We start from the raw sequence: 18,356 nt of genomic DNA, 5'->3' as shown, positions 1-18,356 counted from the left end.
GTCCAATATTGAGATTCAATATTTTCAAAATCTAGAAGCTTATCCTCCATATGTATGCTTCTAACAATACCCGAATTTTTCTTGTCCACTTCAGAAGGAGGGATTGAATATTATAAAAATGAAGCTCTCCTCCAAAGGAATCAGCTTCTTTTAGAAAATCATTCTTTTATTACATAAAATATTCTAAACTGATGTTGTCGACTAAATAAACTAATTGTTGAATTTCAAGAAGATTAGGTAAAGTAAGGTCACAAGTAGGCATACCCTGGAAGAAGTTACAAATTCACATACAAACTAACAAGTGATATCTTTATTCTTAGACTGGAAAAAAGTGTGTTATCAGTACTTCGAGAGAAGTGGACTATTAGAAATTAATAGAAGGTAAAAACGTTATCTATATTGTGTACATATCTAAAGCATTTAGCCCTATGAGCAATAACTACTAAAATAGTTGTGGGAACGCAATTCTCAAGGGGTAAAAAAAGACTAGCATTTAACAAGTTTGAAACAAATTGCTTCCTTGGGATAAACTATAATGCAAGATACTTACAAGATACCACCCTCCTCCATTGCCTTTCTTGAGGTAGCCCAAATGGTTTTTATGTCCTCATCTCATTTATTTAAACTAATAATTATATCTCCAGATACTAAATTATTAATGTTCAAAACTGCCAAATGAAAAAGTTGAACAGTGGATTGGAAAAAATAAAAAATTATTCCAATTCTAGCTGCACTTCTACTACTAAAAAAAGGATGTTTGGAACTATCCTGAACAAGATTCAATACATATGCCTAGAGATGTGAACAAAAACTTCAAAACATTTATCATAGTACACTCAGCAACTTAACTCTAGGAGAGAATATCCAAGTCTTAATTCTTATATTGGTGAAAACAGCTATAACTAAAGAGTAACTTAGTGAGAAATATCACTGGTAATTTGACATGATTTTCTTTTATTATTTACACTTTGAGACAAAATGTTTACAAAGGCACAAAATTAATCTGTTTGTGTAAGATTTTTTATGTATAGCATGACTCATGAGATTAGTAAAACTTAGATGGTTAATCAGATGATATCTAATGAAACAATATGAAAAAAGAAAGAAAAGAACTCACTGGTTTATAGATATATAGTAAGCAAAATCCTTTGAAATAATATATATTTCTCAGTAGCATTAAGAAAAACCTAATTCCTTGCTTATCAAATTTGGAGCACTCAGGTTCATGATATCTTACACCCCTACATTAGAAACAGCAAAGTGAATGGTTATTAAGGAACGAAAAATGAAAATCCAGTGAAAAACTAAAGATGATTTCTACGAATGGTTATTAGAGCAAGGACAAGACCATATTTCATGCATCCAATATATACCCTTGGTTTAGAACAATGCCTAGTGAGAGTTGCTTCAAGAGTTGCTACAGTTTTTATTAAAATATAAATGCACGAGAAATTTGAAAGAAAAGTAGAGGAATACAAATATTAATTTAATTGTATAGTTCTTTTACTTTTAAGTGAACTTTTTAAGCTTAACCAAACAAGCTACCTCTAGTCCTAGGGCTCGTAATCCTGGTAGAATCTTCCAAAATATAGCTAAAGAATAAATATTGTGCTCTCAAATAACAATGCACAAACAACACAAAGAACAAATATTGCATTTTACCTAAATTTACATGTACATAATCATCAACTTTGAAATAGAAATATGCATCCCAAAAAAGTGCAACGGCAGTAGTAAAATTAGTCTTCATCTTGGTAGAGAGTTCAAGGCACCATTCAACATGTTCCTAAACAACATTGCATTAGTGAGAATCCATATAATATTCTACAGTCATCATGAATGTCTATCCTAAAAATTTATGAAAAAATAGAAAGAACTCAAAAGATAATCTTATTACCAATGTGATAAAGTCCCCATGTTTTTATCTTTTGCCTCAACCTGTACATATAAAATAAAATAAACTCAGCAATCAAACAGTTGCATCCCAAGTCAACTATCTAGTACCATAACCATTAAATAAATTGGAAACAAGATATAGAGAAACAAATTCGAAGGAGAAAATTGTGTATCAACCGCTTACAACCATCCCTTTGCATTTTCCAAAACACATGCTAGTGAAAGCACACATAGAATACACACATAATCTAGTTAGGAATTAAAATAAATTTTGTTCATGTATGATTTAAAAGTTTTTAACCAAATGATAATCCAATAAATTCTAGTATAAGCACCTTTACAGTGTTCCTCTTCCAATAGTCATTTTATACCAAAATTTAAATCTAAGTAGTGACATACAAATATAATGCCTCTCCACATCTGACAACCCATGTAAAAAGTACAAGGAATAAGCTAATAAGCATCGCTGAAGTGCATATTTCTAAAAATCCTAACAAAAAATTTCACAAGAATCGAATTCTTTAAAAAATTTCCCCGTTACCTCTACTCTTTCATAGTTTCTAACAAAACCACTATTCTAATCTCGAAATGCCACAATTAACACCAAATGGAAAAAGAGGCACAAGAAAGTGTAATTTTCCATTAAGATAAATATATTTTATAATAAAGTAGAGGATGAAAACCTTAATAGCAGCAAACTTCATTCATATGGAATATTACTCTAAAAAATTTTAACGTTCTAAAATTAAAGAACAAAAACTTATATCAAAACGATTGACAATGAAAATGTAGAGGGTAAAAGAAGAGCAAAAACAAATCGTATTTGGCAGGACTCTTCACCACCACTATCTTGCAAATATACTATAAGTGTTCAAGTGGTGAGTGTTTTCTTGATGTTTGTATTTCATTGCCTAAAAACGTGAGGTGTTGCATTCATCACTTACTAAATCCATATTTTTATCATCAAGTTATAATGAGGGTTTCTCATGATCTAAATTATCCTAACAATGAAATCCACCGGTGAATATATATTACTGACTGAATTTCAACACCATACACATTGCACAATGAATGAAAGAAAACAATAGAATTAACGAAAAAATATATATTAAAAGCTGAAACTCAAAAGAAAATCGTTACATGCTCATATTCATAGAACACAAGAAAAGATAACTGTTTACGGTAAAAATATTACACGTTTGAGGTCACCTTTCCAAGCACAAATGTGAAGCAGTGTCCAACCTCGATCATCCCTGTCGCCTCGCTCTTCCTGATTGGTCCTATCTCAAACTCAACATGATTGAATATTCCTTTTTACTCTTTATATCATACCAGTCACCCAAAAGAATTTCTAGCCTAGTAGTCTTACAAATCTCAACCCACAAATGCACCTTTATCTTCGATGGTCGGGCAAAAGGCTCAAATTCTTAACCTTTAATGTTGTATTCAAAAGGTCATACGGGGAAGACCCAGAAAGATTTTTCTCTATCCAAATTTGAAGAAAAACCAAATAATTTTATAGTGACAGAGTTTTTTCACATGACATGAAGAGAAAGAACAGAACACACACAAACATTCAAGGCAGAAGTTTCAATTTATCAGTGAATTTGGTCTTATCTTCAAATCTCAACAGAAACCCAGAAAATATATGAATAGATAAGACCCAATTAAAAATACCTGAAATTCAAAAGCTCCCAAAATTCGTTGTATAGAAATCAACTATGAGAGTCAGTCTTGAGGGAAAACAAAGGGAAAGAGCGTAAAGGGTAGAAGAAGAGGACGGGACAACGAGAGATGGGGATGAATTGACGAGACCTAGCCTCCTAGGGCATGTAGAAGAAAATTAGGAGCAAATTGTAAATATCAAATGCGGAAGGAAAAAAATACATATATAAATATATATACCCAACCTTTCCGTGTCACGGAGCTCCTCTCTCCGTGTTACGAAGATGTCATCTCCGTGACACGGAGAGGAACCTCTTTTCCGTAGCACGGAGCGGATTGGGCAAATGTATTTTTGGAAAAATATCCGGCAGGTTTGCAATGATGTACAAAATTAAATGGAAAAATTAATAAGAATTTAATTATTTCCTATTTTTTTAGTACTATTACATTTCACCTTCCCAAAAAAAATAATAAAAACATATTACTTTATAAAAAATAATTTTAAAAATTATATTTAATAGATTATATAATTTTGAAACACAATCTAACATATTAAGATTAGAATCATTTCATGATAAAAATAAAATGGTAATAAAAACTCATTTCTTGATAAATAAATATATTCATTTGTTAACATGATTGGTTTTCATTTTTTAAAATTTATTTTTCTTCAAACATATTTTCAATAATAACCTCCATAATAACGGAGGCATTATGGAACCATAATGCCTCTGTAATTACGAAGGTACAAATTTCATTTTTTTTCTTTCTTTTTCCTTCACTGACTCTCAATACAACAATTTAATTTCATTTAATCAACTTAGTTTTTTTAATAGACATGATTCCTAAAATAAATACATAAAATATAGATGAATTTTTTTTATATATACAGAGATTATATAAATCCTTCAAATGAGCAGAAATGTATATAAATGATAGACATGTTAATCACATTTCCAATCGTAACCTTTTAAGTGCAATCAAATAATGAGTGAAACGTGTTAGATCAAATAGTCACTCACGTCGATAGTTCAATAATTTTTTTCTCCTCACTTTTGTTTTTGGGAAGAGTAAGATCAGGCTTTTTCGGTAACATATTGTCCATTTCTCCAACCAGTGTTAATCTATTATGCTATTTCTACACCCAATTCTATTTTCTCTCTTATTTACCAACTTATTTCATCCATATTTCAATGATTCCCAAATATCTAAAATTAAACAATACAACACCATTCCTTTATTGAAACTCCTTAATTGAAATATAATATTCATAAGAAATTTACACACACATTATGCAAATAGATACATTATTCCACCAAAACATTTGTTTTATATTCACTTATATAGAAACCACCATATGCGTATATTTCATTTCTTTTTTTTTTTATATTTTGATACGGATCTATTGCATACCAAAAAAAAAATTAATAGGAAAAACTCCAAATGAAACCAATTCACAAAAAAATAAAAAATTAAAAAAATCAATCAAGCTCCGTTAAATGAAATTGAGCTGCCGACCACAAATTTCGATAAAACCAAGAATAAGAACTAAAATTCAGAACAACCAGACCTCAATCAATCCATACAAAATATACAACAATTAATTTCTATGGTAAAATGGAGAGAACAGGCTGTAGCGTCTGAAAATGGAGAAGAGGTAAGAAAGATCCACCTAAATTGAGGATAAGTGGGTGCATCACTGTAGCCTGCACGCTTTTTTTTGTTTGCAAACGGCGTCGTTTTTGCTCTAGAGATGAAAGCTGTGAAATGGAAGAATCTACTGTTCTTTCTACAGTACCGAAACATTGCCCTTTTTATATAGTAGTGAAATTTGGGTTTGGCTACATAAATTTTTTTTTTGTCAATTTTGTTCGATTTTTGCTACATGTATTGGAAGACATAATGTAATTGTATCCTAACATAGTTTTCTTCTACCTCTTTCTCATCTAATTCTTATAATAAGTCCCAGTCAGAACAAAGATGAAATGGTGGAAAAATAGTTCTTTCTTCGGCTGAAAGAAAACCACAAATTTCTCTTGGGGTGAGAAATAAACCACAAGTTACTTTGGATATATATTTCACTACCATTTATTATTCACTTAGCTCTTTAAATGAGCTACAGCTCAACTACTACTCTGATATGTATTAATTTGGTTCAAGGGGGGAATGGAACTGGAAGCAAAAGAATAGAGAGGGAACTGAAGCAATATCTCCCTGGTCTCATAGAAGTAAAAAAAGGGAAGCAGTAGACCTTGAGAAGAATGAATTAATTACTTTTTCCACGCATCAAAACAAGTCAACAAAGTTGTCTTATATAGACCCATACAGCAATCCACTAAGCTAGAAAACAGGAAAAGCCATGGAAATAAGAACAAACAATCCCAATTCCCAATAGTACATAGATAGATAACAAACATGAAATATATACTACTACTTTTACAATTTATTCTGACCAAGTCAAATAACTAACAACTAACAAGAGAAGCTTGATCCCATCTTTTCACTTCCCACTTCCTCTTCTAGCTCTCTCCACGTCTCCCTTTCAATTTGGTGCAATAGCAATATGGTGGCACATATCATTCCTCCCCCTTCAAAATCCTTGTCCGCAAGGATAAAATCTGACTTGGTAAAGCGTCGTTCATTTTCCCAAGTAGCATCTTCAATCATAAATAATTGTGGATGCTCACACCGATGGCCAGGAAGGAATTTTTCATCACAATAATAGCATAACCCCTTTTCCCTACGCTCTCGAGCTTCCTAGCTTGTGATTCCTTTGAAGTGGCTGGTATTGTTGTTGGCATTGGTTCCTGCCTTGAGCATGGGTAGGAGACCAAGAACCCCAGCTGAATTTATAGGGCCTAATTTGGGTTGATGGTCGAGCGCAGGAGGACGAGAGGAGCTGACAGATTTTCTTTGTAAAAAGTTTCTTTCTTCAATTAACCTGGAAACGCCAATGGCATCTGAGAGTGTTCGAGGCTATTTTATTTTTATATTGAGTCTTATCTTGTCACGTAATCCGGCTACGAAACATCCAACAAGAAAAGATTTCGACAGACCATCTATTCGGTGGGATAATTTCTCGAATTGGTAAGTATTGATAGTGGCTATTTGCTTGAGTCGAGTGAGTACTTTGAAAGGGTCCTCATAATCTGTTGGTCCGAAGCGAAGTAACAACGCCCTTGTAAAATCTATCCAGGTCACTGGTCCTTTAAACTTGGAGTATCATCGATGCCATTGGAGAGCAATTCCCTTGGGGTGAAAGGAGGCAAGTGAGACCTGTAGACCGAAGGCTACTTCATTGAAATCAAAGTACTGTTCAGCTTTGTAGACCCATCCAGTTGGGTCCTCTCCATCAAATTTTGGGAAAGTGAGTTTGAGATGGTGATTGTTATGGTAAGGGATGGTTGTGAGTGACTCGCTGAAGGTCAATTAAATTGATGGGATGATTTGGTTGGGTCAAACGGGTTTGTGTCGGGGTTATTGGTAAAAGGAATTTGTGATGCTCACAGGGATTATAGTTCTCGCAAAACCGTCTGTAGCGTAGTGTCAATTTCATCAATACCGAATTCATGGCGTCCCAATATTTCATGAACTTCATTTCGGAACTCAACATTGGACTGATTTCGAGTAGTCATAGTTAACCCAAAACCGACTCTGATACCACTGATATTTATTAATTTGGTTCAAAACTGGAAGCAGAAGAATAGAGAGAGAATTGAAGCAATATTTTCTTGGTTAGAATTCTCAGTCATAGAAGTAAAAAAGGGAAACAGCAAACTTTTGAGAAGAATGAATTAACTACTTTTTCCATGCCTCAAAACAAGTCTACAAAGCTGTCTTATATAGACCCGTACAGCAACCCACTAAGCTAGAAAACAGTAAAAGTCATGGAAATAGGAACAAACAATCCCAATTCCCAATAGTACATAGATAGATAACAAACATGAAATATATACTACCACTTTTTACAATTTTTTCTGACCAAGTCAAATAACAACAACTAAGAAGAGAAGCTTGATCCCATATTTTCACTCCTCACTTCCTCTTCCAGCTCCCTCCACATCTTCCTTTCAATCTGGTGCAATAGCAATATGGTGCCACGTATCATTTTCCTAAACTATTGCTACACATGACAACTGTCCAGCAGATCTTGGGAACTAAGATAAACAACTTTAAAGTAAACTAAACAAATGAAGAACAAATCCTTACTCTAATCTGCAACGTGTCAACAAAAATTCCATGGGCTCTTCCACGTGCATGCATGCATGATCTTGGAATTGGACTCCACTGTTGGAAAAATTTCATCAATTGGGGCCACACATGTATATGATTAAAGTGTGCATTGCTATCTTATAGTTTTAGTCCATTAAAGTGATCCAACGAATTTAATTTTGGACTAATGGGTATCAATTATTATGGGATTAAATTGTAGAGGCTGGGTGGTTGTTTTAAATTGATAAGGGGCCAATTTAAAACAAACAAAAGATGATAACTGCCTACAGTTATTTATCATGGGGTCATGGTCCCCAATTGATGTGATATTCCATAACCTCTCTATCCCCATCAACAGAGAGTTTTTCAAGAATTCCAAGGGAAATCACGGATCAATTGGAAGATTCCGTTCAAAATCACTGTTAATCTATGGATCAAGATACACTTCCGCTTTCTTGTTCTCTTCGATTCAACGTGGAGCATTACGATTTTGGTGAAAGGATCTGTTGATTTCTTTCAAATCTGAATAATCAAAAATCTATCATGTGGTATCAGAGCCTCTCCGTTGTTGAATCTTTGAGAATATAAGGTTTTAAGAATTCTGAAATTTTGGGTTATTATCTTTCACGTAAATATTTGGAATTTTTGGGCCGTATATGTGTGTGTGTGTGTGTGTGAATCAGAATTCCTCAAGAAGAAAACTCCATTTGTGTATATAAGATTATGTATATCTTCTATGGATCAAAGGAGACCCACTTCCCCCTCTGTGGAAGAGATTTTCACACGGGTAGAACATTTGGAGTTTGGGAATTAATTTTGGTTTGAAGTTTGGGCTATGAAAGATGGATTTTGTTTTGAGGAATTGCTGGGCATAATTTGTTTTGGAGTTGCTGTGTGTATTTTTTTCTTTCGGTTTGGATTGGCTGTTGGTGGTGCAGATGGTTGCACCATGCAGCACTGTTATCGCTGCTACGAACGCAGTAGCGCTGTTGCCAGCACATCGGTGTTGTTGTTCCGGTGCAAGGTTGCATCGGTGCTGGAGCAGGGAGAAAGAGATTAAAAAAAAAAAGGGTTTCTGTGTGATTTTGGGGATGGGGGCTTCAGATGCAATATGGGTTATTCCAGGGACCTTCTTGTAATTTTTATTTAGGTTAAAATTTAAGGATTCAGCCCCTGTAATTTAGAATTCATCCAATTGGGCCTTTTAAGTTACGAGTTTAATAATTCAACCCCCTAAGTTTGAAAATTAATTAATTTGCCCATTTAACTTCTGAATTTTACAATTAAAGCCCTCAATGTTCATAATTAATTAAAATTGGCCCCTAAAGTTTCAAAATTTTCAAAATTTTAACCCTTAAAGTATTGAATTATTAACTCTAAGGTCCCTAAAGTTTCCATAGGCATCTATTGATGCAAATTGGGGTTTCTTTTTCGCAAATTTCGGTACTAATACTTCTTTAAGAGGTATTAATTAAGGTTTAATTATTAGGACAATCCAATTCAAAATTTTGGTAATAATTTATGAAAAATTAAGGTTGTCTAGCATTTTAAGTAAAGTAATTGAAACAATATGTCACCAAAGTGACATCTTTTGTGTACATTGGTTTGTTTAGGATGCTTGGATGATGTGTGTGTGTCTTTTCATGCGAAAATTAGACAGCCCAAAGAAAGGTTAATAACTGGCCGAATTACATACACACTTGTGGTGATGAATGTTTGACAATTATAAGGTTTTCATGTGAATAATAAATCAATCTAAAGATGGGTTTATTATTTGATAGGAGTTATTGTCAATGTTTGATCACTACACTGAGAGTGCCACTTGCAATTAATATTACTGTCCAAAGACTTGATATTGATGTTGCACTAGGTATCTTGAGATGAGATTTACCATTAGTTGAATTTATCAATTATTAAATGTGGATATTAAATCGAGCATAATTAATCTTTTTTTTAATTTTGTTCTCTCTACAGCTAGCTCATCTGCTACTACATCTGCCAATATTAATTTTATTCCCATACTTAATGGGACAAACTTCAAGGATTGGAAGGAGAACATATTGATTGTTCTTGGTTGCATGGATCTACACTTTGCTCTTCGGATCGAGCAACCCACTACACTTACGGAAGAAAGTTCACCTGATGAAAAGAGGAACTTTGAGAAGTGGGATTGCTCAAATCGATGACTCTAATGATCATTAAGCGCGGCATTCCAGAAGCCTTTAGAGGTGCATATACCGAAGAGGTATCTAATACCAAAGAGTTCTTTGCTGAAATTGAGAAGCGTTTTGCAAAAAATGATAAGGCTGAAACAAGCACTCTGTTGCAGAGCTTGATTTCAAATGAAGTATAGAGGCAAGGGGAACATAAGGGAGTACATCATGGAAATGTCTCACATTGCTTCAAAACTTAAGGGACTAAAGCTCGAGTTGTTTGATGACTTGCTCGTCCATTTGGTATTGATCTCGCTTCCTGCACAATTCAGTCAATTTAAGGTCAGTTATAACTGTCAGAAGGAGAAATGGTCTCTAAATGAGCTCATTTCATATTGTGTTCAAGATGAAGAAATGTTGAAGCAAGAAAGGACTGAAAGTGCTCACTTGGCAAGCACTACTAAGGATAAGGGCAAGAAAAAGAGGAAGGAATATGAAGCTGCTCATAAGGGTCCAGTACAAAAGAAAAAGAAGGAAGACACAGGAACTTGTTTCTTTTGCAACAAAACTGGACATGTGAAGAAGGATTGTGCCAAATATCGCAATTGGCGTGCAAAGAAAGGCACAATTCTTACTTTGGTCTGTTCTGAGGATAATTTAGCTTCAGTACCTAGAAACACTTGGTGGATAGATTCTGGTGCTACTACTCATATAAGTGTTTCTATGCAGGGCTGCCTGAACTACCGAGAGTCAAATGATGGTGAAAGATACATCTATGTGGGTGATGGAAAATTGGTGGAAGGCGATGTAAGAAGCACTTTTAGGTTGTTATTAAGAACTGGTTATTATTTGGATTTAAAAGACACTTTCGTTATATCGTCTTTTAGACGGAATATAATTTCTGTTTCTTCGTTGGACAAATTTGGATATTGTTGATCATTTGGAAACAATCAGTTTAGTCTTTTGCTAAATTCGAATGTTATTGGTACTGGTTCGTTATCTACATATCATAACCTATATTTGCTTGATATTATTACATCATATAATGAAACCTTGCATGTGGAATTACGTGGTACTAAATGCAAATTAAATAAAGAAAATTCAGCAAAATTATGGCAAAAGCACTTATGTCATATCTCAAAAGCTAGAGTTAAACGACTCGTATCAGATGGTATTTTGGACTCCCTTGACTTTACGAATTTTGATGTATGTATTGATTGTATCAAGGGAAAATAGACCAAAACAAAGAGATTAGATGCTAACAGAACTTTGGATGTCTTAGAATTGATACACACAGATATTTGTGGACCATTCCCTACGGCTTCTTGGAATGGTCAACAATATTTTATATCATTCATAGACGATTACTCACGTTATGGGTACCTATATCTCATTCATGAAAAGTCTGAGTCATCGGACATGTTCAAAATTTTTAAAACTGAGGTTGAAATCAACTCAACAAAAGGATAAAAAGCGTTAGATCTGATCACGAGTACTACGACAGATATGACGGATCAGGTGAACAATGTCCAGGACCATCTGCCAAATACCTAGAGGAATGTGGAATCTTCCCTCAATACACTATGCCGGGATCACCTAGCATGAATGGTGTAACTAAAAGACGAAACAGAACTCTTAAGGACATGGTAAGGAGTATGATTAGTCATTCAACCTTACCAAAATCACTCTGGGAAGAGGCATTAATGACTGCAGCTTATATTTTGAACAGAGTACCAATTAAGGCTGCTGCTAAAACACCTTTTGAGCTTTGGACGGGCAGGAAGCCTAGTCTAAAGCATTTTCACATTTGGGGATGTCCAATTGAGGTTAGGCCTTATAGGCCACATGAAAAGAAATTGGACTCCAAAACAGTAAGCAGCTACTTTATTGGTTATTTTGAGCGATCTAGGGGCTACAAATTCTATGATCCCACACTTAAGTCAATTTTTGAAATGGGAACTGCAACATTTTTTGAGGATGTTGAGTTTGGGGGGAGAAATAAGGTTAGAGACATTATCTTTGAGGAAGAAGTTGAAGAAGGATTGATCTCGATTCCTACTATTACTTTTGACAATGTATAGGTTTCTATACCTGTCATTAATCAAGAAGTATATCCAGAACCTTAACAAGACAATGTTGAAGAACTTTCCACCCAAAATGAGGTAATTATTCCAGAAGTGCAAACTCAACAACCTCAAGAACCAATGCCATTAAGAAGATCCACGAGAGAAAGGAAAAATGCTATTCCGGATGATTTTATAGTATTTCTCCAAGAACATGAGGAAAATAATGGAATGATGGAAGATGATCCAATCAATTTCCATCAAACCATGTAGGGTTCTAACTCTCAAAAGTGAATTGATGCCATGAATGAGAAGTATAAGTCTATGCAAGATAATAAGGTTTGGGATCTTGTCCCGTTACCAGAAGGTGCGTAGCCCATCGGTTGCAAATGGATTTTTAAAACCAAAAGGGATTCGAAAGATAATGTGAAAAGATATAAGGCTTGTCTTATGGCTAAAGGCTTTACCCAAAAGGAAGGCATCGACTTCAAAGAGACTTTCTCTCTGGTTTCAACGAACGACTCTTTCAGGATAATTATGGCACTTGTTGCACATTTTGACCTTGAGTTACATCAGATGGATGTTAAGACGGCATTTCTCAATGGCGACATTGAGGAGATGATCTATATGGTGCAACCAAAAAACTTTGTGTCTGGAGACCCAAAGAATATGGTTTGCAAATTAAAGAAATTCATTTATAGGCTCAAGCAAGCTTCCCGTCAATGGTACCACAAATTTCATAAAGTAATTATCTCATTTGGTTTTGAGATGAATACTGTTGATGATTGTGTGTATCACAAGTTCAGTGGGAGTAAGCGTATTTTCCTGATTTTGTGTGTTGATTACGTACTGCTTGCCGCTAATGATATAGGCATGTTGCACGAAACCAAAAGATTTCTGTCAAGGAATTTTGAGATGAAAGATCTTGGTGACGCCTCTTTTGTATTAGGGATTCAGATATGCCGAGATCGTTCTTGAGGTATTCTTGGATTGTCACAAAAGAGCTATATCGATAAAGTACTTAAGAGGTTTGGCATGCAAGATTGCAAACCAGGTGACACCCCTGTCGCTAAGGGAGACAAATTTAATCTTAAACAATGCCTGCAAAATGAACTTGAAGTTATGGAAATGCAGAAGATTCCCTATGCATTAGTTATTGGGAATCTAATGTATGCTCAAGTTTGTACACGTCCAGACATAGCAATTATTGTTGGAATGCTAGGCAGATATTTGAGCAACCCTGGAATGGATCATTGGAAAGCAGCCAAAAGGGTTATGAGGTATTTAAAGAGAACAAAGGATTACATGCTCACATATAACAGATCGGATCAGTTGGAGATCATAGGGTACTCTGATTCCGATTTTGGTGGATGCCAAAATAGTAGAAGATCCATATCAAGCTATATCTATCTGCTAGCTGGAGGAGCTATTTCTTAGAAGAGTGTCAAGCAAACACTCATAGCTTCTTCTACCATGGCTGCAGAGTTTGTAGCATGCTATGAGGCATCTAACCAAGGAATATGGCTGTGAAACTTTATCACTGGGCTGCGCACTCTGAACGGCATAGAAAGACCACTAAAGTTATATTGTGACAATAACTCGACAGTTCTGTATTTCAACAACAACAGAAGCACATCTAAGTCAAAACACATTGACATTAAATTCCTGGTTGTAAAGGAAAGAGTACAGAGTGGACAAATTTTCATAGAGCACATTGGGACGAACTCCATGATTGCAGATCCACTTACTAAGGGATTGCCACCCAAGGTCTTTCATGAGCGAACTGCTCGTATGGGTCTCAGACTTATTGAGGATAATGTGTTTTAGTGGGAGTTTGTATTCTTATTGCTTTATGTTTAATTGGACACATTTGTATATTTGGATATTTTTCTGTACAGAAATAAAGTATTCAGTTCATTTCACTATGTTATTATATTCAGTATTGATCTCACCTAAGATATAAGGTTGGACCAGTTGAAAATAGACATGTTTGGATCACATAACATGTAATTTTCATGCTACGCTCTCATGATTGATCTATGTTATTTGGTTGTATAGGTGTACGTGACCATTGATGGATTAAGTCATGTTAAGTGTGACGAAAATCGCTTTGATCCTACATCAATATGACTAATGGACGAGATTGTTTGGAAATACCCTTAATAATGATAGCAAATTTTGAGCTCATAAAGTTGTGCACATTTAAAAGATTACATGTATGGCCCAGTGGAAGATTGTTGGAAAAATTTCATCAATTGGGACCACGCATATATATGATTAAAATGTGCGCTGCTATCTTATAGTTTTAGTCCATTAAAGTGATCCAATGAATTTAATTTTGGACTAATGGGTATCAATTATTATGGGATTAAAGTGTAGAGGCCGGATGGTTGTTTTAAATTGATGAGGGTCAATTTAAAACAAACAAAAGATGATAACTGCCTACAGTTATTTATCATGGGGTCATGGTCCCCAATTGACGTGATATTCCATAACCTCTGCATCCCCATCAATAGAGAGTTTTTCAAGAATTCCAAGGAAAATCACGGATCAATTGGAAGATTGTAACCCGTTCAAAATCACTGTTAATCTATGGATCAAGGTACACTTCCGCTTTTTTGTTCTCTTTGATTCAATGTGGAGCATTATGATTTTGGTGAAAGGATCTGTTGATTTCTTTCAAATCTGAATTATCAAAATTCTATCATCCACTTCCCACATGCAAATAACAAAACAGCCACAAAATCTTCACAATTGCTCCACTGACTCGGTCTTATTCTCGAATTAAGGGCCACGTTCTCTTTCTCACTTATCAGTACCTCCCCCTCAAGTGAACATTTGTCCCCAAGGTCCACAATTGAAATTTGCTTCTGGAGGTCTCCCTGGATGCAATGTTGAATTATTTTCTTGCCCGTGTCAAACACTTGGATGTGGTCACGCTATGCCGGCTCTTGCTCCTCATATGCAATCAATTCTGAGCAGCCTTCAATTAGAAACACTTGTGGAGTTTTACCTGCATACGTCACTTTCTGAGCGCCATCAATCTCATGACACTCAAAATAACGATTTGCACGAAGCAACCATTCCGATGGATCATCTAAAGAAAAATGGGGAAAGTCCATCTCTCCTGTTCGTGAACCAGTGAAGTCTTCCTCTTCCTTTTGCAATTCAGTGTAGTGATGAGGAGCATGATCATCCTTGCTGCCACGTGCTTGAAATGAACTCCTTGGAAGAAAAGACTCCTTGAAAGACATCCTTATTTCTGAAACCAAAACAAGGGCTTCCTGCAACTTCTCTTGGATCTTTTCACGGATATCTGGATGAAAGAACGCCATTGCAAACCTGCTCTGAGACCAATTAATAGGTCCCAGTCAGAACAAAGATGAAATGGTAGAAAAATAGTTATTTCTTCGGGTGAAAGAAAACCACAAATTTCTCTTAGGGTGAGAAATTAACCACAAGTTACTTTGGATAAATATTTCACTGCCATTTATTATTCATGTTGGCTCTTTAAATAAGCTACAACTTAACTACTTTTCCTAAACTATTGTCACACATGATAACTATCCAGCATATCTTGAGAACTAAGATAAAAAACTCTAAGTAAACTCAACAAATGAAGAACAAATCCTAACTCTAATCTACAACGTGTCAACACAAATTCCATGAGCTCTTCCACGTGCATGCATGCATGATCTTGGAATTGGACTCCACTTCCCACATGCAAACAACAAAACAGCCACAGAATCTTCACAACTGCTCCACTGACTTGGTCTTATTCTTGAATTAAGGGCCACGTTCTCTTTCTCACTTATCATTTTACCACTGAGATCTCATCATGAATGAGAGTCTCATGTCCTGACCATATAATGTCCTTGCATCTTTCATTAAAGGTGCGTTTGATTACATTTATTTTTCATGAAAAATATCAGTTTTTCATCCAAATTTCTACTTGGAGTGTTTGATTGTTATTTTTTTCTATGGAAAATATTTTTCAACTTTTGAAAATATGCCTAATTTTCCTTGTTTTTTAGGAAAATATTTTCCTTGGGTAGAGGTAGTTTTTATTTTCCACAAAAGATGGAAAATATTTTCTTTTCTAGGTGATATTTTCCATGTCAATCAAACACACTCTAATTTATCCTCAATGAAAGGTGTCCCACCTCCACTTGTTGGCTTATATTCTTATTTGTCATGTTATTCATTTTAGTATAACCACACAATAGAGCATAGCAATTCTAATAATTGTTTTGTAGAATTAATCTTCTTGTTGGATCTTCCTGTCATATAGAGCTATTTTGTAGGATATCTCCATTTCATCCAACCTCCAAGCTCTCGACTCATATGCACCCTCTTCTGCTTCTCAGTTCTTGTTAATAATTGAATCTAAATACCTAAAGCAATCACTTTTTTTGGATAACATGATCATCTATAGCTCCACCATTAGCATCCTTGTGTCTATGGATTATTATGTGCTTTTTCTTTGGTACTACTCAATCTAAAACCTTAAGATTCCAAAATAGTTCTCCACCTATAAAGTAAACACAAAACAAGCGAGAAATTAAGTTTACAGGTGTCATGAACCTCCAAGAAAATGGGGCATAAACTAGAAAAGTGACTTGCAATTAATTATTCCTTTCTAGTTTGGGAAATGGGACATGCATTGTTTTCGACCTTTCTAATGGGTGGTCGATTTCTGTACCTTTGTTAGATTGCAAGCCAGAGAATGAATGTTAAGACAATAACTTCTGTGGTTTTTGACTGGAAGGTAGAAAAAGGAGTACAAGGCAGAAATAATATTTCTTATTTGCATCTGCGAGGGTTGAAAAATTAATGTATTAAATACATTTGCTTTAGTTGGCAGGCTTTAACACATTTGCCCTTTTATATCTCTAATTATTGATGTTAATTAAATGAGTTAATACAAGAATGGATTCTCTTCAAGCTTTAAGCATCATGTTTCTCTTATCTGCCTTTTTCCTTCAATTATAGTATTTCATATTTATACTTTAATACTAGGATCTGTCATCTGGTGATTTAATTTGATCCCTCTGCTACAGTATGCGTGCTTATTTTATTTATTTCAGTACTATATTCTGTATCTTAGCCCAGCAGTCAACTGTTTTACCCGTGCATTTTAATGGATGGATTGGGAAGCAACTTGCTATGAAATAGCAGAGTAATATATAGAGTTATACCATATATAGTATATAGCATTTATGCAAAATAATGGGAGTCATGGCATGCCACCGTTATTTTAGTTTTTTGCTGTGTGGGAGCTCTTGCTATTACTGGTTCTCTACATCATGTTGACAAGGACCTACTTGGATGGTGATTGCGCGAACGATAAGTAAAATCTGGAGGTCTAAATGGACGTCCTTAGAAGCTTCCTTATGTGAGTTACTGTTTTCCTTAAATATTCTTATTTTTAAGAGAGAAAGTTAAGATATTCTTTAATTCTGTCTAATGCTACTTCAGTTTAACTTCAGGTCTGTTACTCGTTGTGGGTCCTTTCTAGCGTGATGATGATTGACAGAGTTCACAGGATTGACAAGGAAAAGCTTTTTAAGTTTATCTTGGATTTTTAGGTTACTTCAAGAATAGGCTTATATCAGTTTTGGTTTGAAATCTTGAATTCTGAGATTGATTACTTACAATGAAAAGCAAGAAGTTTAGATTGCTCATCCTTTATTGATGTAGGATAAAGAAAATGGTGAAATTTCAGATAGACCGAACGATGCTGTTGATGTCTTCCACACCTACTTTTTGAGTCGCTGGTAATTGTTGAATCTTGTCGTGATGCTTTTGATTTGGGGAGATGTATTTACACCATGAATCTAATGTGTATTGATATTGCTGATGATACCAAAAATTGTACCTATGATTTTTCAAGATTGAGGACTGAGGTCGAGCACGAACGAAACCTTCCAGTACCTGAAACAAAGGCGACGAGGTGTGCTTTCGTCGCCCCTCCAATGCTTAAGTCAGACGGGGAAATTATGTAAAAGTATGTATTGTAATTGTATTGTAGAAACATACCTGAATAATGGGGCTAGGTCTTGTATTTATAGACGTTGGTGGTTGAGTTGTAGAAGGATTCAACCATTTAAAGTCCTTATCCTCATCAGATAAAGTAATTGAGTTATAAGAGGACTAAAACACATAAAAAGGCTCGAGACAAGGACAATATTTTGGCATGTGGGCCTGACCTTAGCGGGGCTAGACTTCTAAGAGGCCCGACCACTTTTTAGAGGATATTTGAAGACGAGAGTGATCGAGGTATTGACCTCGGGCCATGCTTGAAAGTTCGGGGTCGGACTATAATTTTTGTACATATCATAGGCCCCCGTGCATCCATGTCAGGAGC

At 35.0% G+C, this 18,356-nt stretch overlaps 1 pseudogene; it reads left to right on the top strand.

Moving 5' to 3' along the window:
• Positions 1 to 18,356, top strand: part of LOC111371062 — a 43,911-nt pseudogene that overhangs the window by 21,099 nt on the left and 4,456 nt on the right.

The sequence above is a fragment of the Olea europaea genome, chromosome 22, assembly GCF_002742605.1.
Source record: "Olea europaea var. sylvestris chromosome 22, O_europaea_v1, whole genome shotgun sequence".
In the NCBI taxonomy this organism is placed as follows: domain Eukaryota; kingdom Viridiplantae; phylum Streptophyta; class Magnoliopsida; order Lamiales; family Oleaceae; genus Olea; species Olea europaea.
The sequence above is the reverse complement of the archived record's forward strand: the minus strand, read 5'-3'. Positions and strand labels throughout refer to the sequence as shown.